Raw genomic sequence first — 18,162 nt, 5'->3', positions numbered from 1 at the left:
AGGAAAGAATAAAATGTCAATTGGAATTATTGACGTAATACCCAAAGTATCTGTTGGGTTGTTAATTAGCAGATATTGTCTAATTTTACAGAAAAGGAGAAAACAGAATGTTATAGAACATTTTAAATTATTTTCTATAAAATTAGGGCTGTTTGATGGTTTGTTGTTGTTGTTGTTTTTACAGTGCAGATAAATATTCCTCCTCTTTCATCAGACGGATATGAAAACAGCCTTTGAGTGTAAGTTTTTGCACATACCTGCATACCTACAGTCGTCTTCAGATGTATTCATACCCTCCCTCTTAATCAGACGTCTGCACCTGTTGACAGGTATTTGGATTTTGGCCCACTGCTCATCAGCAAAGTGCTCTAATTTGTCCGGGATTGTTTTAATTATTCTTTTCACCCACAATTCAAAAGCAATGTCTTATTTCACTAAGTTATCCATCCATTATCTATACACCGCTTAATCCTCACTACGGTCACAGGGGGGCTGGAATCTATCCCACCTGACTCAGGGTGAAGGCAAGGGACACCCTGGACAGGTCACCAGTCTATCACAGGGCCACAGTTAGAGACAGACAACCAAGCACACTCACATTCACACCTACTGACAATTTAGAATCACCAATTAACCTCAACATGTTTTTTGGACTGTGTGGGAGGAACCCGGAAAGAACCCACGCTGCACAGGGGAGAACATGCAAACTCCACGCAGATGTCCTCACCCGAATGCGAACCAGCAACCCTCTTGCTGCGAGGCAACAGTGCTAACCAACTGCGCCACCTTGCAGGCCTTTTTTCACTAAATTAGAATCTCGCAAATTTTTATTTATTATTCCTTTTTTCAGTTTCTAGTTATTTGAGTGACTATTGTGAATTTTGCCTTTTCTTTAATGGAAGGTTATGAATACATTTGAGGACGACTGTACACCCTTCTGCACAGTGAAGCACAAAGAGTCAAATGCATTCAACTGGAGCAACAGCAGCACACATGTTGAGCACATGGGGACTTTAAACAATTGAGAAAACCTAAAAACCAAAAAAATTAAAAAAATTTTTAAAAAGTTAAAATATGGACCACTGATGCTAAACAGTGTTATTCGTGTAAATAGCTAATCTCAATTTGTGTGTGTGTGTGTGCGCCTGTGTGTTTGAGCATTCGTAGTATTGGACTGTGGAAAGTGGTGACGAGGTTCCACAACAAACCACAGATGAATTTCTCTGCAAAGTTTGAGATCAAAGAATACGGTGAGTTTCAGCAGACATCTTCACTATTTGTAACCTATAAACCTGTAAACGTAAGCTTTTGCTTGCGTCTCACTTGCTGCCGGACAATAACATGTGTTTGATTTTTCAGTGCTGCCCAGTTTTGAGGTTAAACTGAGGCATGGAGCCCCTTCTACTACGTGTACAATCCCGAGCTCACCATCGACATCACAGCTATGTATGTGGAGATCTTTTATACTGGGGCTTTGATTGGTAGATTGATGGGGTTTGCTTAAAGTAGGGGTGGGACTTTAATGCATTAATTAACACGAAAATAACGTGTTAAAGTCCCCCCTCTAATACACTTTAAAGCGTTAATTATGATTAATTAATTTTTGCATCCCACCAAAGCACATCAAGCTTACGGTACCACCTGAATGCAAAGCATGTTGCAGCGAGCACAGAAACCGCCGGAGCTTTTTTAATGCATTATTTTTGTTGTAGTTAATTAATCGTAATTAACGCGACAAAGTCCCACCCCTAGTTTAAAGGGGTTTTTTTTGTTTTTTAATCATAGCTATTTTGTCTGCTCTGCTACACCATATTGAGAAACAAACCAACCACTTACTTTCAGGTATCTGTTTGGTGAGGAGGTGGACGGATCAGCCTATGGAGTATTTGGGGTTATGTATCAGGGCCAGAAGAGGAGTTTTCCCAGCTCGCTGCAGAGAGTGCAGGTACATACTCACACTTTTCCTCTATCGCTGTCGACGTGCTAGTTGACTCCATCTTTTCCATCTCTTTCTCCCTCACACTTTTTTTTTTTTTGCTCTTTTGCAGACATCTTTGCAATTTAACACACAAGCACAAATCTCAACCTTTGCCTTGCAGCTTGCAAGTTCTAAGATTCATAAAGTACCCGCCAACTGTATTTCAAGATACATTTTTGTATTTGGTCACATTTAGATTGTGAAAGGCAAAGGAGAGGTCACCCTGAAGAGAGAGCACATCATACAGACCTTCGAAAACATCCTGGAGCTGGTGGGGCGCTCCATTTATGTCGCTGTTAGTGTGCTGACAGACAGTGGTAAGAGACAGAGAGAGGAAGTGTGTGTGTGAATGAGAATGTATTAAAACTATAATAAATAAGATTTAATGTAAGTATACTTCCAAATGACCTAACACACTTTCTTGTACTTTTATCTAAATTAGTGGTAGATGCAAAATAGATCTTTTGAATACAAATCTGGTGTTTTCCTTCAAGTGGTCTAAATGTGAAAAATGTATATATTTTTAATTTGAAACATACTCTCCTGTCATTGATTCAAACCGTAAAAGCCTGTCTTGCTGTATAGTTATATAAAGCAGCAATGCTCAATCATGGTTATTTGCTTATCATGTGTCTTAAAGCATTTTTTAAAAATGCCATTTTTACTGAGGACAGTCTATAAATGTACTTGACTATTTCATTTTGACATACAAACAGGTGATATTAATTGTATTTAAATGCACAGTTTTAATATAGATATGCTCGAAATATAACAATTTTGTCAAATCATTTTTCAAGCTATGATATTTACATATTTTTTTAAAAATGTAACTATGTATTATTAAATATATCGTGTACAAACCTTTTTCTGTAGTACAGAACTTAAATACACTTGTGACACGATGCTTTAATGTATCATAAGGTGTCCTTGGGTTTGTTTGTTTTTTTTCTTTTTTTGAAAGGTGCCAACACACAACATTCAAAATTATCATTACTGTTTAATAGTTAGTTACCCTGGTATGTTTATGGGCTGGACACAATATTGGAAACACCTCTATAATCCATCCATCTTCTATACACCGCTTAATCCTCATTAGGGTCGCGGGGGGGCTGGAGCCTATCCCAGCCGACTTAGGGCGAAGGCAGGGGACACCCTGGACAGGTCGCCAGTCGCCACACTTAGAGACAGACAACCAAGCACACTCACATTCACACCTACGGACAATTTACAATCACCAATTAACCTCAACGTGTTTTTGGACTGTGTGGGAGGAAGCCGGAGAACCCGGAGAGAACCCACGCTGCACGGGGAGAACATGCAAACTCCACGCAGAAAGATTCCGGTGTCCCCACCAGGACGCGAACCGGCAACCTTCTTGCTGCGAGGCAACAGTGCTACCAACTGCGCCACCTTGCAGCCCCCTCTATAATCTATTTTTTCAAAACTTATATCTTCACTTATCAATATAAATATGTTGGTCCAGTTTAATTGTACTTTGTAAATATCTAAACCAATCAGAGTATAAATACAAACAACAATTCGGCTCTAATTTGTATTGTATGTGCTGTGTTTAGGAACAAGATAAGCTACAATTAAAGTCGTACTATTTATTGTCAAGTACTTGATATTTTTATAGGTGTACCTTGTGTACTAAAACAGAAAAAAACCCACTTTAACTGGATTCATGGCACACATTTACCTATATTAAATATAATTATTTTGTATTCAGTAGTAGAATACTGAAGATGAACATGACAACTGAGCAGTGAAATACTATTCGTATACTATTAATTCCACAGCCTCAAGTTCAACTAGAAAAAAATGCACTTCAAGCCAGCACATTAAAACACAGATTAGATCAATGTTGGTGATGAAATTTTGTACTAATAATTACATCTTAATATTGTGTGGATCAGTAATGTTCTCTAATTACTGGTGCAGGTAGTGAAATGGTGGAAGCAGAGTTGCACAGTATCCAGATTGTCACATCGCCCTACACCATCCACTTCCAGAAAACACCCAGATATTTCAAACCAGGGATGTCCTTCGATGTCGTGGTAAAGTATATCGCATGCATTTGCACACAAATTGCTTGAATCACAGACATTGTTGTTTTTGAAATCCAAAGTGCTGCAAATTTCTCACTTCACATGCAAGAAGTTTTCGGTTTGTTCTTGGGTGTTTTTTTTTTTTGACCGACAGATCGGAGTTACGAATCCTGACGACACTCCGGTGAGAGGTGTTCCAGTGGTGATCGCACCTGGTGAGGTGCAGGGCTACACCGAAGCCAACGGCATGGCAAGGCTCACCGTCAATACAGTGGAAGATTCTTAACCTCTGACAATCACAGTAAGTCATTGGACTGGGTAGAATTGTTTTGGATTATTTGCATTTTCTACCATTGGACCCCTTAACTGTTAGATGAGCTTATCTGGTAACATTGGAGTTTCCATGTCTGACACAATTCTAGGGATGGTTTGGATTGCATGTGAACATCAAGAATGTCACTTTGCATCATATAAAGCCAAGCTAATAACTTTGTGTTTAGACGTAGCTGACGTTGGCTGCAGGTGGTAATCTCTCATGTGCATTGCTTTACGTAACTTGTATGTTTATGCTTACTTGTACTAATAGGCAAAGACCGCAGATTCTCGCATTTCACCTGACAAGCAAGCATCAGCGAACATGACAGCTCTCCCATACCGCTCCAACGACAACAATTACATCCACATAGGTACAAAGTGAGATGACATCCGAGGGGTGTCAAATAGCACTTTTTAAAAAATAAAAGTTTGCTGATTGGAACGTTTCTGCATCGACGCAACTGAAGTAAATCCAGGAGAAAACCTGAAAGTCAACCTCAACTTCAACAAACAGAAAAATGAACAAACTGACATCACATACCTGGTGAGTTGGTGTGTTTTGCACCCATGTGTTTGTGCTTGAGTATGTGGGCTGCTTCGTGCAGACACTGTTGAGGACAAAATTATTAGCAAACCCTAGGAACATGTCATTCTTTTTCAAACATTTCCCAAACACTGTTTAGCAGAGTGGCACATTTTTACCACAGCATTTCTAAACATATTAGTGTCATTTAGGAGGCTTACCTTGTTTTTATTTTCCACACAGAAACAAAATTATTTCACTAAACTCAAAAATAAAAATACCAAGGTCAAAATGATTAGCCTCCCTGATGCTAATACTCAGTACTGTATCCTTTTTGCTCAATAACAGTTTGCAGCCATTTGGTGTAGTTTGCAACAAGTTTCAGGCACGACTCCTGAGGAATCCCAGCTCATTGGGATCTTTTAAATCTTTTAAACTCCTCCACATTCAGTGGTATTCTAGCATGGACCCTGGGAATCGCTTCACCCCACGGATTTTCTATAGAATTCAAGTCAGACCCAGTTTTGCTGCCAACTGTTTGATGTTGTCTATCAAAATATTCCCATACTCTTTTTTTTTTTTAAATTCCTTCCACCTTAATGAAATTTCACAATTCGGGATACGCTGAAGCATCCCCACACCATGATACTGCCGCCGTCATGCTCATTGTGGAGACAGTGTCCTTTGTGTTATGTGCCTTCCCCTTCTTTCTTGAAACATAGGCAACATCTTTGTTGCCAGAGAGCTCTAGTTTTGTCTCATCTGATCAAATTACATGCTTCTAGTATTCGCTCTTTTTCTCCACGTTGTCCCTAGAATACTTCAGTCTGTCTGTGTAATGGCCAGGTGCCTAAATATTTTCCATATAGTGTCAGTCGTAATACTGTGTGTATATGGGACGATAATCCTTTGTCTTAACTTTATGTTACAAGCTTTGAGTATTACTAAGCTAAATCACATCATTTGTATAATTTCTGCTATGGCTTAATGAAAGGTCACTTTTTAAGGGAGTTAATAATATTGTATATACCCTTCTATATACCCTTGTAGTTTTTGGTTTGTGTGAAATAATTCTGTTACTGCGTGTGTTTAACAACACCTTAAGGAAAACTATCGTGTTAAGAAATGCTGTGTTTCCACCGTTAAGAAGCACTTTGGAAATATTTGTAAAAGAAATCTGTATTCATTAAGAGACTAAGAGTAAGGGCATTTTATGGGATTTTTTGCAAATCTGGCAACGAAATCGTTACCAAACAATTTCTTCACCAATATGTTTGTAAAGGTGTGTAGTAACATGCCTTAAAATGTTGAAGTTCAATTCCCGTGGGAAACCTTAAAAAAAACCTGCTCAAGTTAGGGTACCGATAAGCGATTGATGAAAAATTGATTTTTTAAAATCAGGCCTTCAGTAACTTATGAGGGGTCAAATCAGGGTTTTTTCATGATTCTGAGTTGATTGTTAGCATTTATATTTCACCACAAACACTTCTTTGTTGAAAAAGGCCACACTCACCTTTGCATTTACATTCACAGTACTTTTTATTTCACATATAATACCCCGTTTTTTTCTCATTCTAGTAAGGGCATTTTATGGGATTTTTTGCAAATCTGGCAACTAAATCTTTACCAAACAATTTCTTCACCAATATGTTTGTAAAGGTGTGTAATAACATGGCTTAAAATGTTGAAGTTCAACTCCTGTGGGAAACCTTAAAAAAACCCTGCTCATGTCAGGGTACCGATAACCGATTGACGAAAAATCAGTTTTTTAAAAGTGGGCCTTCAGTAACTTATGAGGGGTCAAATCAGGGTTTGTTCATGATTCTGAGTTGATTGTTAACATTTATATTTCACCACAAACACTCCTTTGTTGAAAAAGACCACACCCACCTTTGCATTTACATTCACAGTATTTTTTATTTCACATATAATACCCCGTTTTTTCTCATTCACAATGTCCGAAGCTTCAACAGTCATTGATTACGTCTTCTTCAGACTCAACAACAACATGACTGCGGTTTCTGCATGTGATGCCTTTACACACTCCACAGGCCGAGATGCATGTGACCCCATTCTTCTTGCAGCTGCACCGCCGGTTGCTGCAATCTCCATGACAGTTACAGCTTGTGAACTTCAGGAGCTCCTCAGGAGCCATGGGGTCCAGTGTTGGAACTGGCTCATACCCATGTACACCTAATGTCCACCCATAGTCACTGGGGTTCAGAGACATGCTCTGTAGGAGGATCCAGTCCCGGGTCTGCAGGTAGGCACGGAGTGAATGCTGAGCAGCTGCCCCCTCTGTTGGAGGTAGAGTCTCTGGTTTGATCACTCCTGCCGCTGCCTTCCTTGAGAACATGTTATATCGAATTTCACCCAATGCAGTATCTGGTCCATGATAAATGTACTGGAAAATCACAGTACCAGCCTGAATCACTGCCTCCTTGGTGGCTTCTGTGTCAAGGAAGATGTCCATGTACTCATCCATGTCCCCTGCACAAAACCTGGAAAAATGCACCAGGTTTGTGTCAAGTATAATGTGACACAGAAATACAATTGTTATTGTTATTATCATTATTTTTAAAATATTTTTACTATGATGACAATCATAATAATAATAGTAATAATTATTATTTGTCAAAGCAATGGTAGTATTATCATTATTACCTGTCAGAGTTGTTTTCCCATGGCCAGCAATTGCAGAAACCGTGTCACAACCCGTGAAGGCGTGACAGAAGAGCAGGTAGCCCCTCTGTCTTTCCGAGAGAGATTCTTGGATCTTTCGGACGTCGTAAGAGCCGTTTGATGTGGTGAAGAAGAGTGGATGGTGGCTGCTTGAGCTGTGGTGCACCAGCATTACCAGCACGTCTGCATCTTCTGCCCTCACCTGAAAATAGAACAAAATATACAAAGCATAATTAACCGTTTAAAAACAGATCAAAGTTTTCAACAATGTGAATTCTCTTCTTTTTAAACTACTCCACCCACCCCTCTATCTAGTAGTTGATGAAGGAAAATACAGACACAAATGTTACTGACCTCAACAGAGCAATCTGAAGCAGCCGTCAATGCTTCTCTCACAATTGAAGTGTCAGCATCATTGTCACACTGCTCCATCACTGCAGTGATGTGATGTTTTCGGAAGGTTGAAGAGAGGAGGTGGATGAGCTCACTCTTGTTATGAGTGTTGTCCAAGAACTTTGCTCTTGGGGTCCAGTGAAACATATCCGGTCGAATCTGGAGATCACAGAAGGAGTTCTTAGTACGCCGGATGTGGTCATGATCTTTTGGTGATCTGCTGTAGCCATCAAAGACCACAATAATCTTCTGGGAGCAGCGGCCCAGACACCGCACGTAGCTCAGGTAACTGTTGGCGATCTCCTGCCAGCTCTGATGTTGTTCCCACTTCACCATGTACAGAAGCCACCCACCATCAATCACCAGGGTGCAGCAGGGTTGGTTAGTGAGGTCAAGTGGATCAGTTAACGCCTTCAGGCTTGTATTTGAAAAGTCTGCCTTGTTTGCCTTGTTCATCTTCATCACTGACTGTCCATCCAACCTGATCTGCATCTGCATTCCTACTTCAGCTGCTCTCTCAACATTGACTGAGTCACCTCTGGTGCTTGTGAATCCTGTTGAGAAAGACACAAGCAAGTCCTTGTCTCGATCGCTGTCGAATGGCTTGTTCTCCTCAAACCATTTTAGGGCAAGTTCAACTGCCTCTGCATCTCGCTTCATTTGTGTCTGGGTAAGGTCTCTGTGGAGTGAAGCATGTTTACTGATGTCTTCCTCCATCCGCTGGTTGACATCAGAGAAATGACTGAGGGTGAGCACCCAGCATTTGTGGCCAGAAAAACTGTTTCTCATTCTCCCTCTGCTCAGTCCACCTTCTGACTTGGCTGCCTTCATTAATGTCTGCTCAATGCACATGTCACACCAAGTGCCGGACCACTCATGGCTGGAGTAACGGACAATGTGGTTCCCGTGGGCAGTGAAACCTTCTAAGGTGTCCTTGTAAGCAGGCAAAGTTTCGAGTTCCTTCATGAGTTGACAATACAGCCGTGCACCCTTGGCGTATTGATGATGGCCTGCAGCGGCAAAGATGTGAAGCATCTTGGTAACAATGCAGGACAGATGCCCGTTGTGGTCTGCAAGTCGCTCGGTTCTGATAAAGGCCTTGATCACATCTACCATGTGGTGGTATTGCACCCAGAGTGCAGGTGTTCTTCCTCCTTCTGCGAGTCGTTTGAAGGTTTCTTCAAACCTTTGCTCAAACACTGCCACTGCTGGATCTGTGTGTCTGGCTCCCATCTTCCCATCAGCCACCTTCTCCATGAAGGTCCTCATGTCACTGCGCTCCTTCTCAGTGAAGGCTAGTTTCATGACGTGCTGATAGATGGCTGCATCGATCAGGAGGTGAGCACGGATTGCCTTGTCAAAACATCCTCCATCCATGATGTGGTTGGCTGTCATACTTCCAGGATAAATCAACTGGATCACCTCTAGTAGTCCAGAATCTTGCATGATGTTGCCCACTGATCCAAAATACGACTTCAGCAGGTGAAATCCACCCAACCTTGCAATGACAGGTAGATTTGCCTGCTGTATGATATCCACAGCCTTCAGCCAAATCGGAAGATCAAAGGTCACTATAGCAACTCTGTCAGCAGAGAGCCGTATGCACTCTTTGAGAGTGGTAAAGATGGTGTTGAGGTCATGAGGGTCACCTTCAATGACTGGGAGGAAGTCGATCTGTGTGCTCTGCTTTGCATCATATGCATGGATTCTCTTCATCCAGCCATTCCAGTTGGAGTGTGGGAAATCAGGATCGTGGGCTTTGATCACCCACCCCGCTGCCCAGAGTGTGTCGCCCGGAGTGAGGAGTGGCTGGTCATGAGCCAGGGAGGAGGAGAGCTCAGCAATGGGGAGAAACATGATGGTGTTTATTCCTGTCTGTTTCCTGCTGGTAAATGGAAGAATCTTCACTTCAGCTCTTCGTAGGATCTTAGCTTTGTCAAGTGCCTTCAACTTCACCCTGGGGATACCTGCTGTTGTCTGTGGATCTGGTAAAGGTGATGCCGGAGAAGTGGCTTTGATCCAGCCCATTGAGTGGAAGGGAGTGTTTCCATGAATAGAGACAATGTTTAAATCTATATTGTCTCCAACAAACTGAGTGACTGCATTGTTTGTTTCCCCAACCTCCATAGAGACCACCTGATCGTTACTCGACATTTCACTTTCACTGGCTGTCATCACTGATTGATCCTCAAGTGCAGCATCAACCGCAACCTCATCACTGATCTGATCATCGGTTTCTTCCACAATGGTGTCAAGAGTGCCAGAAGTATCTGGGGCATCATCTCTACTCCTGCTATTAAGGAAGCAGTATTTGTAGTTTTGTGTCTCCGAGTAAGACTCAGTGTATCCCAGCCGGTGTAACTTGTTGAGCATCCATTTTGACCCAAATCTATTATCAAGTTGTGTTGCAAGCCCCATTTGATGTGGCAATACTCCTGACCGAGGTCGACAGGCCTTAATAAAGTTCTGTCCCCAAACGGCAACTCTTTCGTCTGTCTTGACAATCGGTCTCAAGAACATCTGAAGGCTCACAGGAACAAGTGCCAGCTGACTGTTGATGTCAGTCATACTGTGTGTGGTGGGGTATGACTTCGGGTCTAGATCAATCATGGCAATGTCATTGCATATGAACTTGAGTGCTGTCTTTATGATCTGAGTCTTCTCATCTCCATGTTCAAGATTAGCATGATGCTCTTGCAGAATGCTGTCTGTGCCATCTTTGAGACAGAGCACATCTGCCCTTCTCGACTGTGTTGTGAAATACAAGGTGTCATGGTATTTCTCTTGGAGTTTTATCTTTAGCTAATACTTTGAATAAGAGAGACTCTTATCTGGTGACTGATCAAACTCCTGCAGCTTTTCATGGACTTGGTCAAGCGTCATCACCCCATGCTCTAATTCTGAGTCAAACCATTCACAGAATTCAATAAAAACTGCCTCTCGCTCCTCATCAATTTTCCTCTGTCCTCTCTTCCTTTTTCCTTCCTCTTCAGTCTTAGAGTAATGGTCACCTCTCTCAAAAAGAAGTTTGCAGCTCAAATGGTACAGTGTTTCTTCTGCTACCAAGTCGCTGATCCCTTCCAGGCGTCCAGCAACTTCAGTGGCCCAGTCATCCCCGCGACTCCGTGCTGTCTTCAGCAAGCTTGCCTTCAGTTTATCTGCAGTCAAATTATCTGGCACTCTATATTTCTTTCTAGCTTCTGCTGGATTATTTTTGTAGAGCTGAGCGGGTTGGTTGCAAAGAATGCATACATTCTTATACAAGAGGTGAACTGACTGTGAACTCCTAGAACTACAGCAAGTACATGCACTGAACTCGTAGCTAGTGCATCTTCTCTTCAGCTTTGATGAATCTTTCTCTGCCTTTGATGCTTGAGCTGCCTTCTTGGTGATCTCAATGAAGTTGTTGTACAGATCATTTTTACACTTCATGTGGTACCTCAGTTTTCCTACTTTTTGAACCTTCTTTATACATTCCACAACTGTAGCATTTTTTACAGCTTCAGCGTGTTTCAAAAAAGTAGAGTAGCCTTTTGGAGTTGCCTGTATTAGCCTCTTAGCTGGTTTATCCGGGCCTGCACAGATAAAGCAATTGAACATAGGTGGTGTAACGTCTTCATCCATATTGCTAGACTCCAATGTAATGTAAGGTAGAATATGAGAGAAATTATTTTTCCACAAAGGACTGTTTGTGGTGAAATACAAAGGCTAACAATCAACTCAGAATTAGCGGCGATGCGATTCGTGGACCTAATCGGATTGATTACGTAAATACGTGGACGTGTAAAACGTGCGTCAGCGGGCGCACTGTAGCGGGAGTATGTGCTTTCTTAAAAAACTCAGCCACGTTTATCTAAAGTGTGGGAATACTTCAAGCAAAGACCCAGCCGCGGTGTGATATGTAAACTCTGCAAGATAGAAATGGCTTATCACAGTAGTACGACTGCAATGAATGAACTCTTGAAGCGGAAGCATCCCGCTGCGCTGTGCCAAGATGACAGCAAACCGGCAACGTCAGTCCTGTTTACTTTTTTCCCAACCAAAGCATGTTAGGACTATCCACACGCAAAACGTGTTTCTGAAAGCTGTAACGTTAGTCACTTAAAATTGATTATGTGAATGTTGATTATTTGCCCTGAATAAGCGATAATAGTTTTAAAAAGTACTTTCTTCACCGCTGCTGTTTGGTAACGTAACGTTACACCATGCGTCATCTAACGCTATTATCCGTCGGTTTTCTATTTTCTCTTTACTTTAACCGCTCTGTATGCGTGACAAGATGGCTTAAACTAACATTACAGACTATTGTTAGTCTGTAAATCGTTTCAATTATTTTCCATAACCTCACACTTTAAAAAAAAAAGCATTTGCCAGTTATTATCTTAACTGCACATTACTGCAGTGATGAAATAATTCCATGTCATAATTTATGACATACAGTGTTAATCTGTTAATCTGTGTCACAGCAATCCTTTAGAATTGTAGGTCCAGTATTTTTCTGAACCGGTGTCAGACAAATATGGTCTATTATTATTAATATCATAACAGCAGTGATGTGGAATTTAGACCAGACTTGTAAAATGTGGCACTATTGTCTTTATGCTAATGTGCTTTATGTGTCTTTTCCAGGGTCAGGCAAAGCAGTGTGGAGGACTTTTACCACAAAAAGAACCTGAATCCATGCACATCCCTGTTAACTGTTACTCAAATTGCATTACTGTAAAATGACAAGGGAGCGGGAGAGAGAAAAAGAAGGAGAGGGGAGAGAGAGATTGTATGCACTTGGGTGTGTGTGTGAGTGAGTGTGTGTGTGTTGCATAAGAAAAATGATAAGAATGCACTGTTTGAAAAAAAAAAAATTAAGTGATACCTAAATTGCACAGGTTACACAATGTCTTTTTGCTTGAATTGAGCAAGCTCTTGCTTTAACTTTTTTTTGGAGAGATTTATGTTATGTTAACAAGATTACCAGTGAAGACTGGGCGATTTTTAACATTTTTGTTAAAATTTGGTTTTGTTTTTCAAGAGATGTTTGAATAAAATCTTGAAATATTAAGAAGACATGCTTTTGCTTTTTATTTTGGGTAAATTCATTGTCATTAATCAAGTAATTAAAAACAATTGTTAGGCCTGATTTAAAAAAAAAGATTTTTCAACAATTATTTAAATACCCTAACTTCAGCGGGTTTTTTTAAAGGTTTCCCACGGGAGTTGAACTTCAACATTTTAAGACATGTTATTACACACCTTTAGAAACATATTGGTGAAGAAATTGTTTGGTAACGATTTAGTTGCCAGATTTTGATATTTTTCCCTTACTATAATCATTTTGTCCTAAACTGTACGTGCACACTGGATGATGTTCAGTTCTCTATCTCTAGATCCTCAGCAGAGGTCAGCTGGTGAAATATGGCCGTTACAAGGCAAAAAGTCAACTTCTGCTCTCCATGATGGTTGTCATTTCCCGAGACATGCTGCCGTCGTTTCGTATCATCGCCTACTACCATCCAAGCGACAACGAAGTGGTATCAGACTCTGTTTGGGTGGACGTGAAAGAATCCTGCATGGGTTCGGTGAGTGATATGACGTATCAAAGTTTAAGTGGACACTCATACAAAGTTATGTTTATGTAGCTGATTTAACAATCGGAATTTCCTTTATCCTTTAGCTGAAGCTGGAATCGTCAAAACCTGCTGCGTACTACATGCCTCGCAACACGTTTTCTCTGAAAGTCACAGGAGATCCGGAGGCCATCGTGGGACTGGTGGCAGTTGACAAAGGCGTCTACACTCTAAACAACAAGCATCGCCTCACTCAAAAAAAGGCAATTTCTTTTTTCTGACCTTTGCAATGAAAATATTAGAAAAGGGTTTAAAGCTCACATACTGTCACGTTATTGTATTTCAAAAGTAGATACCACTACTTCTTCTGGGACTTTTTATTCAGCTTAAATTTGTCCTGCAGCAGATTAGTTAATGCTTTATATCCAAACAAATATATCCAAACTGCAGTTCAACCCCAGTGCCTTGAATTGCAGTGTGTAGACTGTGTTGACAGTTGTCATGGTTACGGCCGCAGCGTGATGACGTGGGGGCGCTAGACATGCTGGGTGCTGTTTGTACGTTCGTGGTGTAGCTGAGACCTGGGTGAATAAACACTGCTGCAGCTGATCACATGCTCCATCATTATTACGTACATCTACATGGTGTCAGAAGCACGCCGAACCCAGATAGACATGGCACAGGGACTCCGCCGCATTGACCCGCTCGTTTTTGATGAAAACATCGCACGCAATTGGGAGAAATTCCGGCGCGAATGGCGCGTATACAGCAACGCCGGGCTAGCGACCGCTAGCAAGAAAGTGCGGGCGTACACGTTCCTCAACCTCGCCGGGCCGGAGGCACTGGATAAATTCGACATGTTTGTCTTCGAGGAGGATGAAGATCCCGAGGACCCCGACGTCCTGGTCGAGAAGTTCCAGCAACTATGCATGCCGGTAAAAAACGTGATTATGGACAGACATGCTTTCAACACTGCTAATCAGGGACAGCACGAGTCGATCCAATCTTTTGTTTCCACGCTGAGGATATTGGCCAAGAAATGTGAGTTTGGAACCTTACATGATGAACTGATCAGGGACCGTTTGGTCTGTGGCATTCACAGCGACACCGTCTGTGCACGGCTACTAAGAGAGAAGACTCTGACGCTGAACTCCGCCATTGAAATCTGCATGCTTCATGAACAGTCCGAGAAAGGCAACAGAGAGCTAAAGAAGGATGCTGATGTGTGTGTGGTGCAGTTCAACACGTGCACAAACTGTGGTGGACAACACACACCTGACCGCAACAAGTGTCCAGCTTTCAATAAACGCTGCAACACTTGTGGAAAGATGAACCATTTTGCCAGATGCTGCAGATCTGGGAGGCCCTCTCCCTCAAGCCGGATGGCGCAGGCCTCTCCTCCCAAGGTGCGCAGCGGCGGATACACACGTGTGAGTGAACTTGACATTCAGCCAACACAGGAGCTAACTGACGTCTTCCACTGTGACACTATAGAGATGTTTTATTGTGAGAGCATAGACAAGCCAGACAGCATGCATGTGCACGACGAAAGATTTGCAGAACTGTCCATGAGCAACACCGACAAGCGACTGACTGTCAAGATCGACACTGGAGCCAAATGCAACGTCATATCTTGTTCTCTCCTCCAGACCATTGATCCTAACGCACACATCAACTTCAGCAAAAGAGGAAATCTTGTGGCTTATGGAGGCCACATAATCCAGACTCTTGGTACTGCAAGTGTGAACTTTAAGTGTGGTTTGCTGCAGTTTCAAGTCGTTGACAGAAATGTCAAGCCCCTACTCGGTCTCAGAGACAGTGTGAAGCTAGGATATGTCACCTTTGGTCCAGAGGTGCATGCGGTCGTCCAGCAGGAGGCGCCGGAGCTGATGGAATACAAGGACCTCTTTGACACCGACACAGTTGGCAAACTACCTGTTGTGTATCACATGCGCCTAGATGAGGCTGTGCACCCCACCATATGCGCCCCAAGGCGAGTGCCGCTGGCAATGAAGGACAAGATCGTGGCAGAGTTGCAGCGGATGACCAAGTTGGGGGTCATCACACCTATACAGGAACCAACTGAATGGGTCTCAGCCATGGTGGCTGCACGCAAGAAAGACGGCAGCATGAGGCTGTGCATCGACCCCATCAACCTTAACAAGGCCCTCCTCAGGCCCCACCACCCCATGAAAACTGTGGAGGAAGTGATCGCTGATATGCCGGATGCCAAGATGTTCAGCATTCTGGATGCTAAATGTGGCTTCTGGCAGGTGCCGCTCAGCAAAGAATCCTCTAAACTCACAACCTTCATGACTCCTGTGGGCCGTTACGCCTTCTTACGAATGCCGTATGGCATCACAACGGGGAGTGAGGTCTTCCAGAGATGCATGGAACAGCTGTTTGAGGGACAGCCATGTGCGATTGTGATCGATGACATCTTGGTGTGGGGTCGGTCAAGAGAGGAACATGACCTGCGTCTTCGCCAAGTTATGAACAGAATACGGGCCATCAACCTCAAATTAAATCCAGAAAAATGTCGTTTCAGGGTCACAGAAGTTGCATACGTGGGTCATCTGCTCACCAACCACGGCGTCAAGCCCGACCCGGCCAAGACTGCTGCCGTTCGTCTGGCCCACCATCTACAGCGATATTGAAAGAGAGGTGAACCGTTGTGCCCCCTGTAACGCCCTCAAGCCACACCTGCCTAAAGAGCCACTTCAGCTGCACGACGTCCCCGACCTGCCATGGTCCCTCACGGCAGCCGATGTTTTTGAGTGGGAAGGTAAAGAGCATCTCGTCCTCGTGGACTCATACTCAGGCTGGTTTGAGGTGGACCGGCTTTCCAACACAACAAGTGCTACACTGATATCCAAGCTCAAACGCCACTTTGCCACTCACGGGGTTCCACAGCAACTCATGACAGACAACGCTGCCTACTTCACGAGTAAGGAGTTCCAGGACTTTGCTCGCAAATGGGACTGTCGCCACGTCACCAGCAGCCCCCTGTATCCACAGTCCAACGGGCTCGCCGAGAGAGCTGTACGCTCAGCAAAACACCTGCTGGAGAAATGTGCACGTGATGGCACGGACATTGATGCAGCTCTCCTCAGCCTGCGCAATGTGCCTGGAGATGGCCTGCCGTCGCCAGCTCAGTGTCTACTCTCTCGACGCACCAGAGCCTTCGTTCCCATGACCAAAGCCATGTACTCACCCAAGGTGGAGACGCAGGTGCACGCGGCTCTCACACAAGCAAGGTGGAGAAACAAGATGCACTATGACAAATCCTCGAAGTTGTTGCCTCCACTCCAAGCTGGCCAGACAGTGAGGATGCAGACACAGAGGGGACACGACAAGTTAGCGAAGGTGCTCAGTAAGGCATCACAACCAAACAGTTACCGGGTCAGGGCTGGTGATGCCATGTATGTAAGGAACAGGCGGCACCTTCTTCGGACGCCGGAGACCTACATGTCCACGGCAGAGGACCCACCTGCTGTCGCCACACCTCCACCAAGCCCACACCAAGCCGCAGTCAGCCCGGTGGCATCACAACGTCAGGGACCCATGGCTGTCACTCGTTATGGAAGAGTGTCGAAGCCAAACTCTCTCTACAGGGACTTCGTCACTGACTAGATTTTTTTTCTTGCTGCTGTAAGGGGGGAAATGGTAGGCAGAAAGATTTATATGCAAGGTTCTGATTATTGCATATCATAGTGTTCCACCATCCGTGTTTACAGTTTATGTACTCTGCATCCATGTTGTATCCAAAATATCTCCAGTGGTTCACTACAGTTTCTGCACCTACGTTATTTGTGCACTTCTTGCATATTTTGTGTTTTGTTCGCCACTGATTTTCATTCAAAGGTTATGTTCCCTAAAATCTGCTTTCAGATGTTACATGGTCACTGTGATACTGTGAGACTGTGTTGACAGTTGTCATGGTTACGGCCGCAGCGTGATGACGTGGGGGGCGCTAGACATGCTGGGTGCTGTTTGTACGTTCGTGGTATAGCTGAGACCTGGGTGAATAAACACTGCTGCAGCTGATCACATGCTCCATCATTATTACGCACATCTACACAGTGGACCACTGGGGGTTCGGTGTCCTGCTCGAGAACAATTTAGAATGTAAAACACAGAGGAGTTGAGTATCAAACATGCTCCAGCATCACATGAGTAAAACTAAGCCTTGTCTTTCTGCATTTCTCTGTGTATGACTTCCACGCTGCAGGTGTGGAACGTGGTAGAGAAGTACAACACCGGCTGCACACCAGGTGGAAGGAAGGACGGTATGAGTGTTTTCTACGATGCCGGGCTGCTGTTCGAGACCAACGCAGCTTCTGGGACTCCCTACAGACTTGGTGATGCCAGTCTCGTTGTTTTCCCTCTTCCTGCCGACTTATCCTGTTGTGTGGAGATAGAAAATCCAAAGTTGGCAGTAAGTTAAAACTTGAGTTAAGCTGAGACAGGAGGAGTATGTGGTAATCATAATTAAGCCTGACTGCTTCAGTCACCTGCCAAACAAGCAAACATTTCCATAGACATGGCCCTCTTTAGCCACTGAGGCTGTTCCATGCAATATTTCTAATTAAATGTCAATAAGCAACTGCACTGTAAAGAATGAATGGTAACACTTTATTTGAAGGGGTGTACATAAGACTG

General features: G+C 43.3%; 1 pseudogene; it reads left to right on the top strand.

Moving 5' to 3' along the window:
• Positions 1–17,947, top strand: part of LOC103374614 (complement C3-like) — a 22,221-nt pseudogene extending 4,274 nt beyond the window's left edge.
• The last annotated feature ends 215 nt before the right edge of the window (positions 17,948–18,162 follow it).

This window comes from Stegastes partitus, unplaced genomic scaffold (assembly GCF_000690725.1).
Source record: "Stegastes partitus isolate 25-593 unplaced genomic scaffold, Stegastes_partitus-1.0.2 Scaffold2303, whole genome shotgun sequence".
Taxonomy (NCBI): domain Eukaryota; kingdom Metazoa; phylum Chordata; class Actinopteri; family Pomacentridae; genus Stegastes; species Stegastes partitus.
This window is presented reverse-complemented; position numbering and strand designations above follow the sequence as displayed.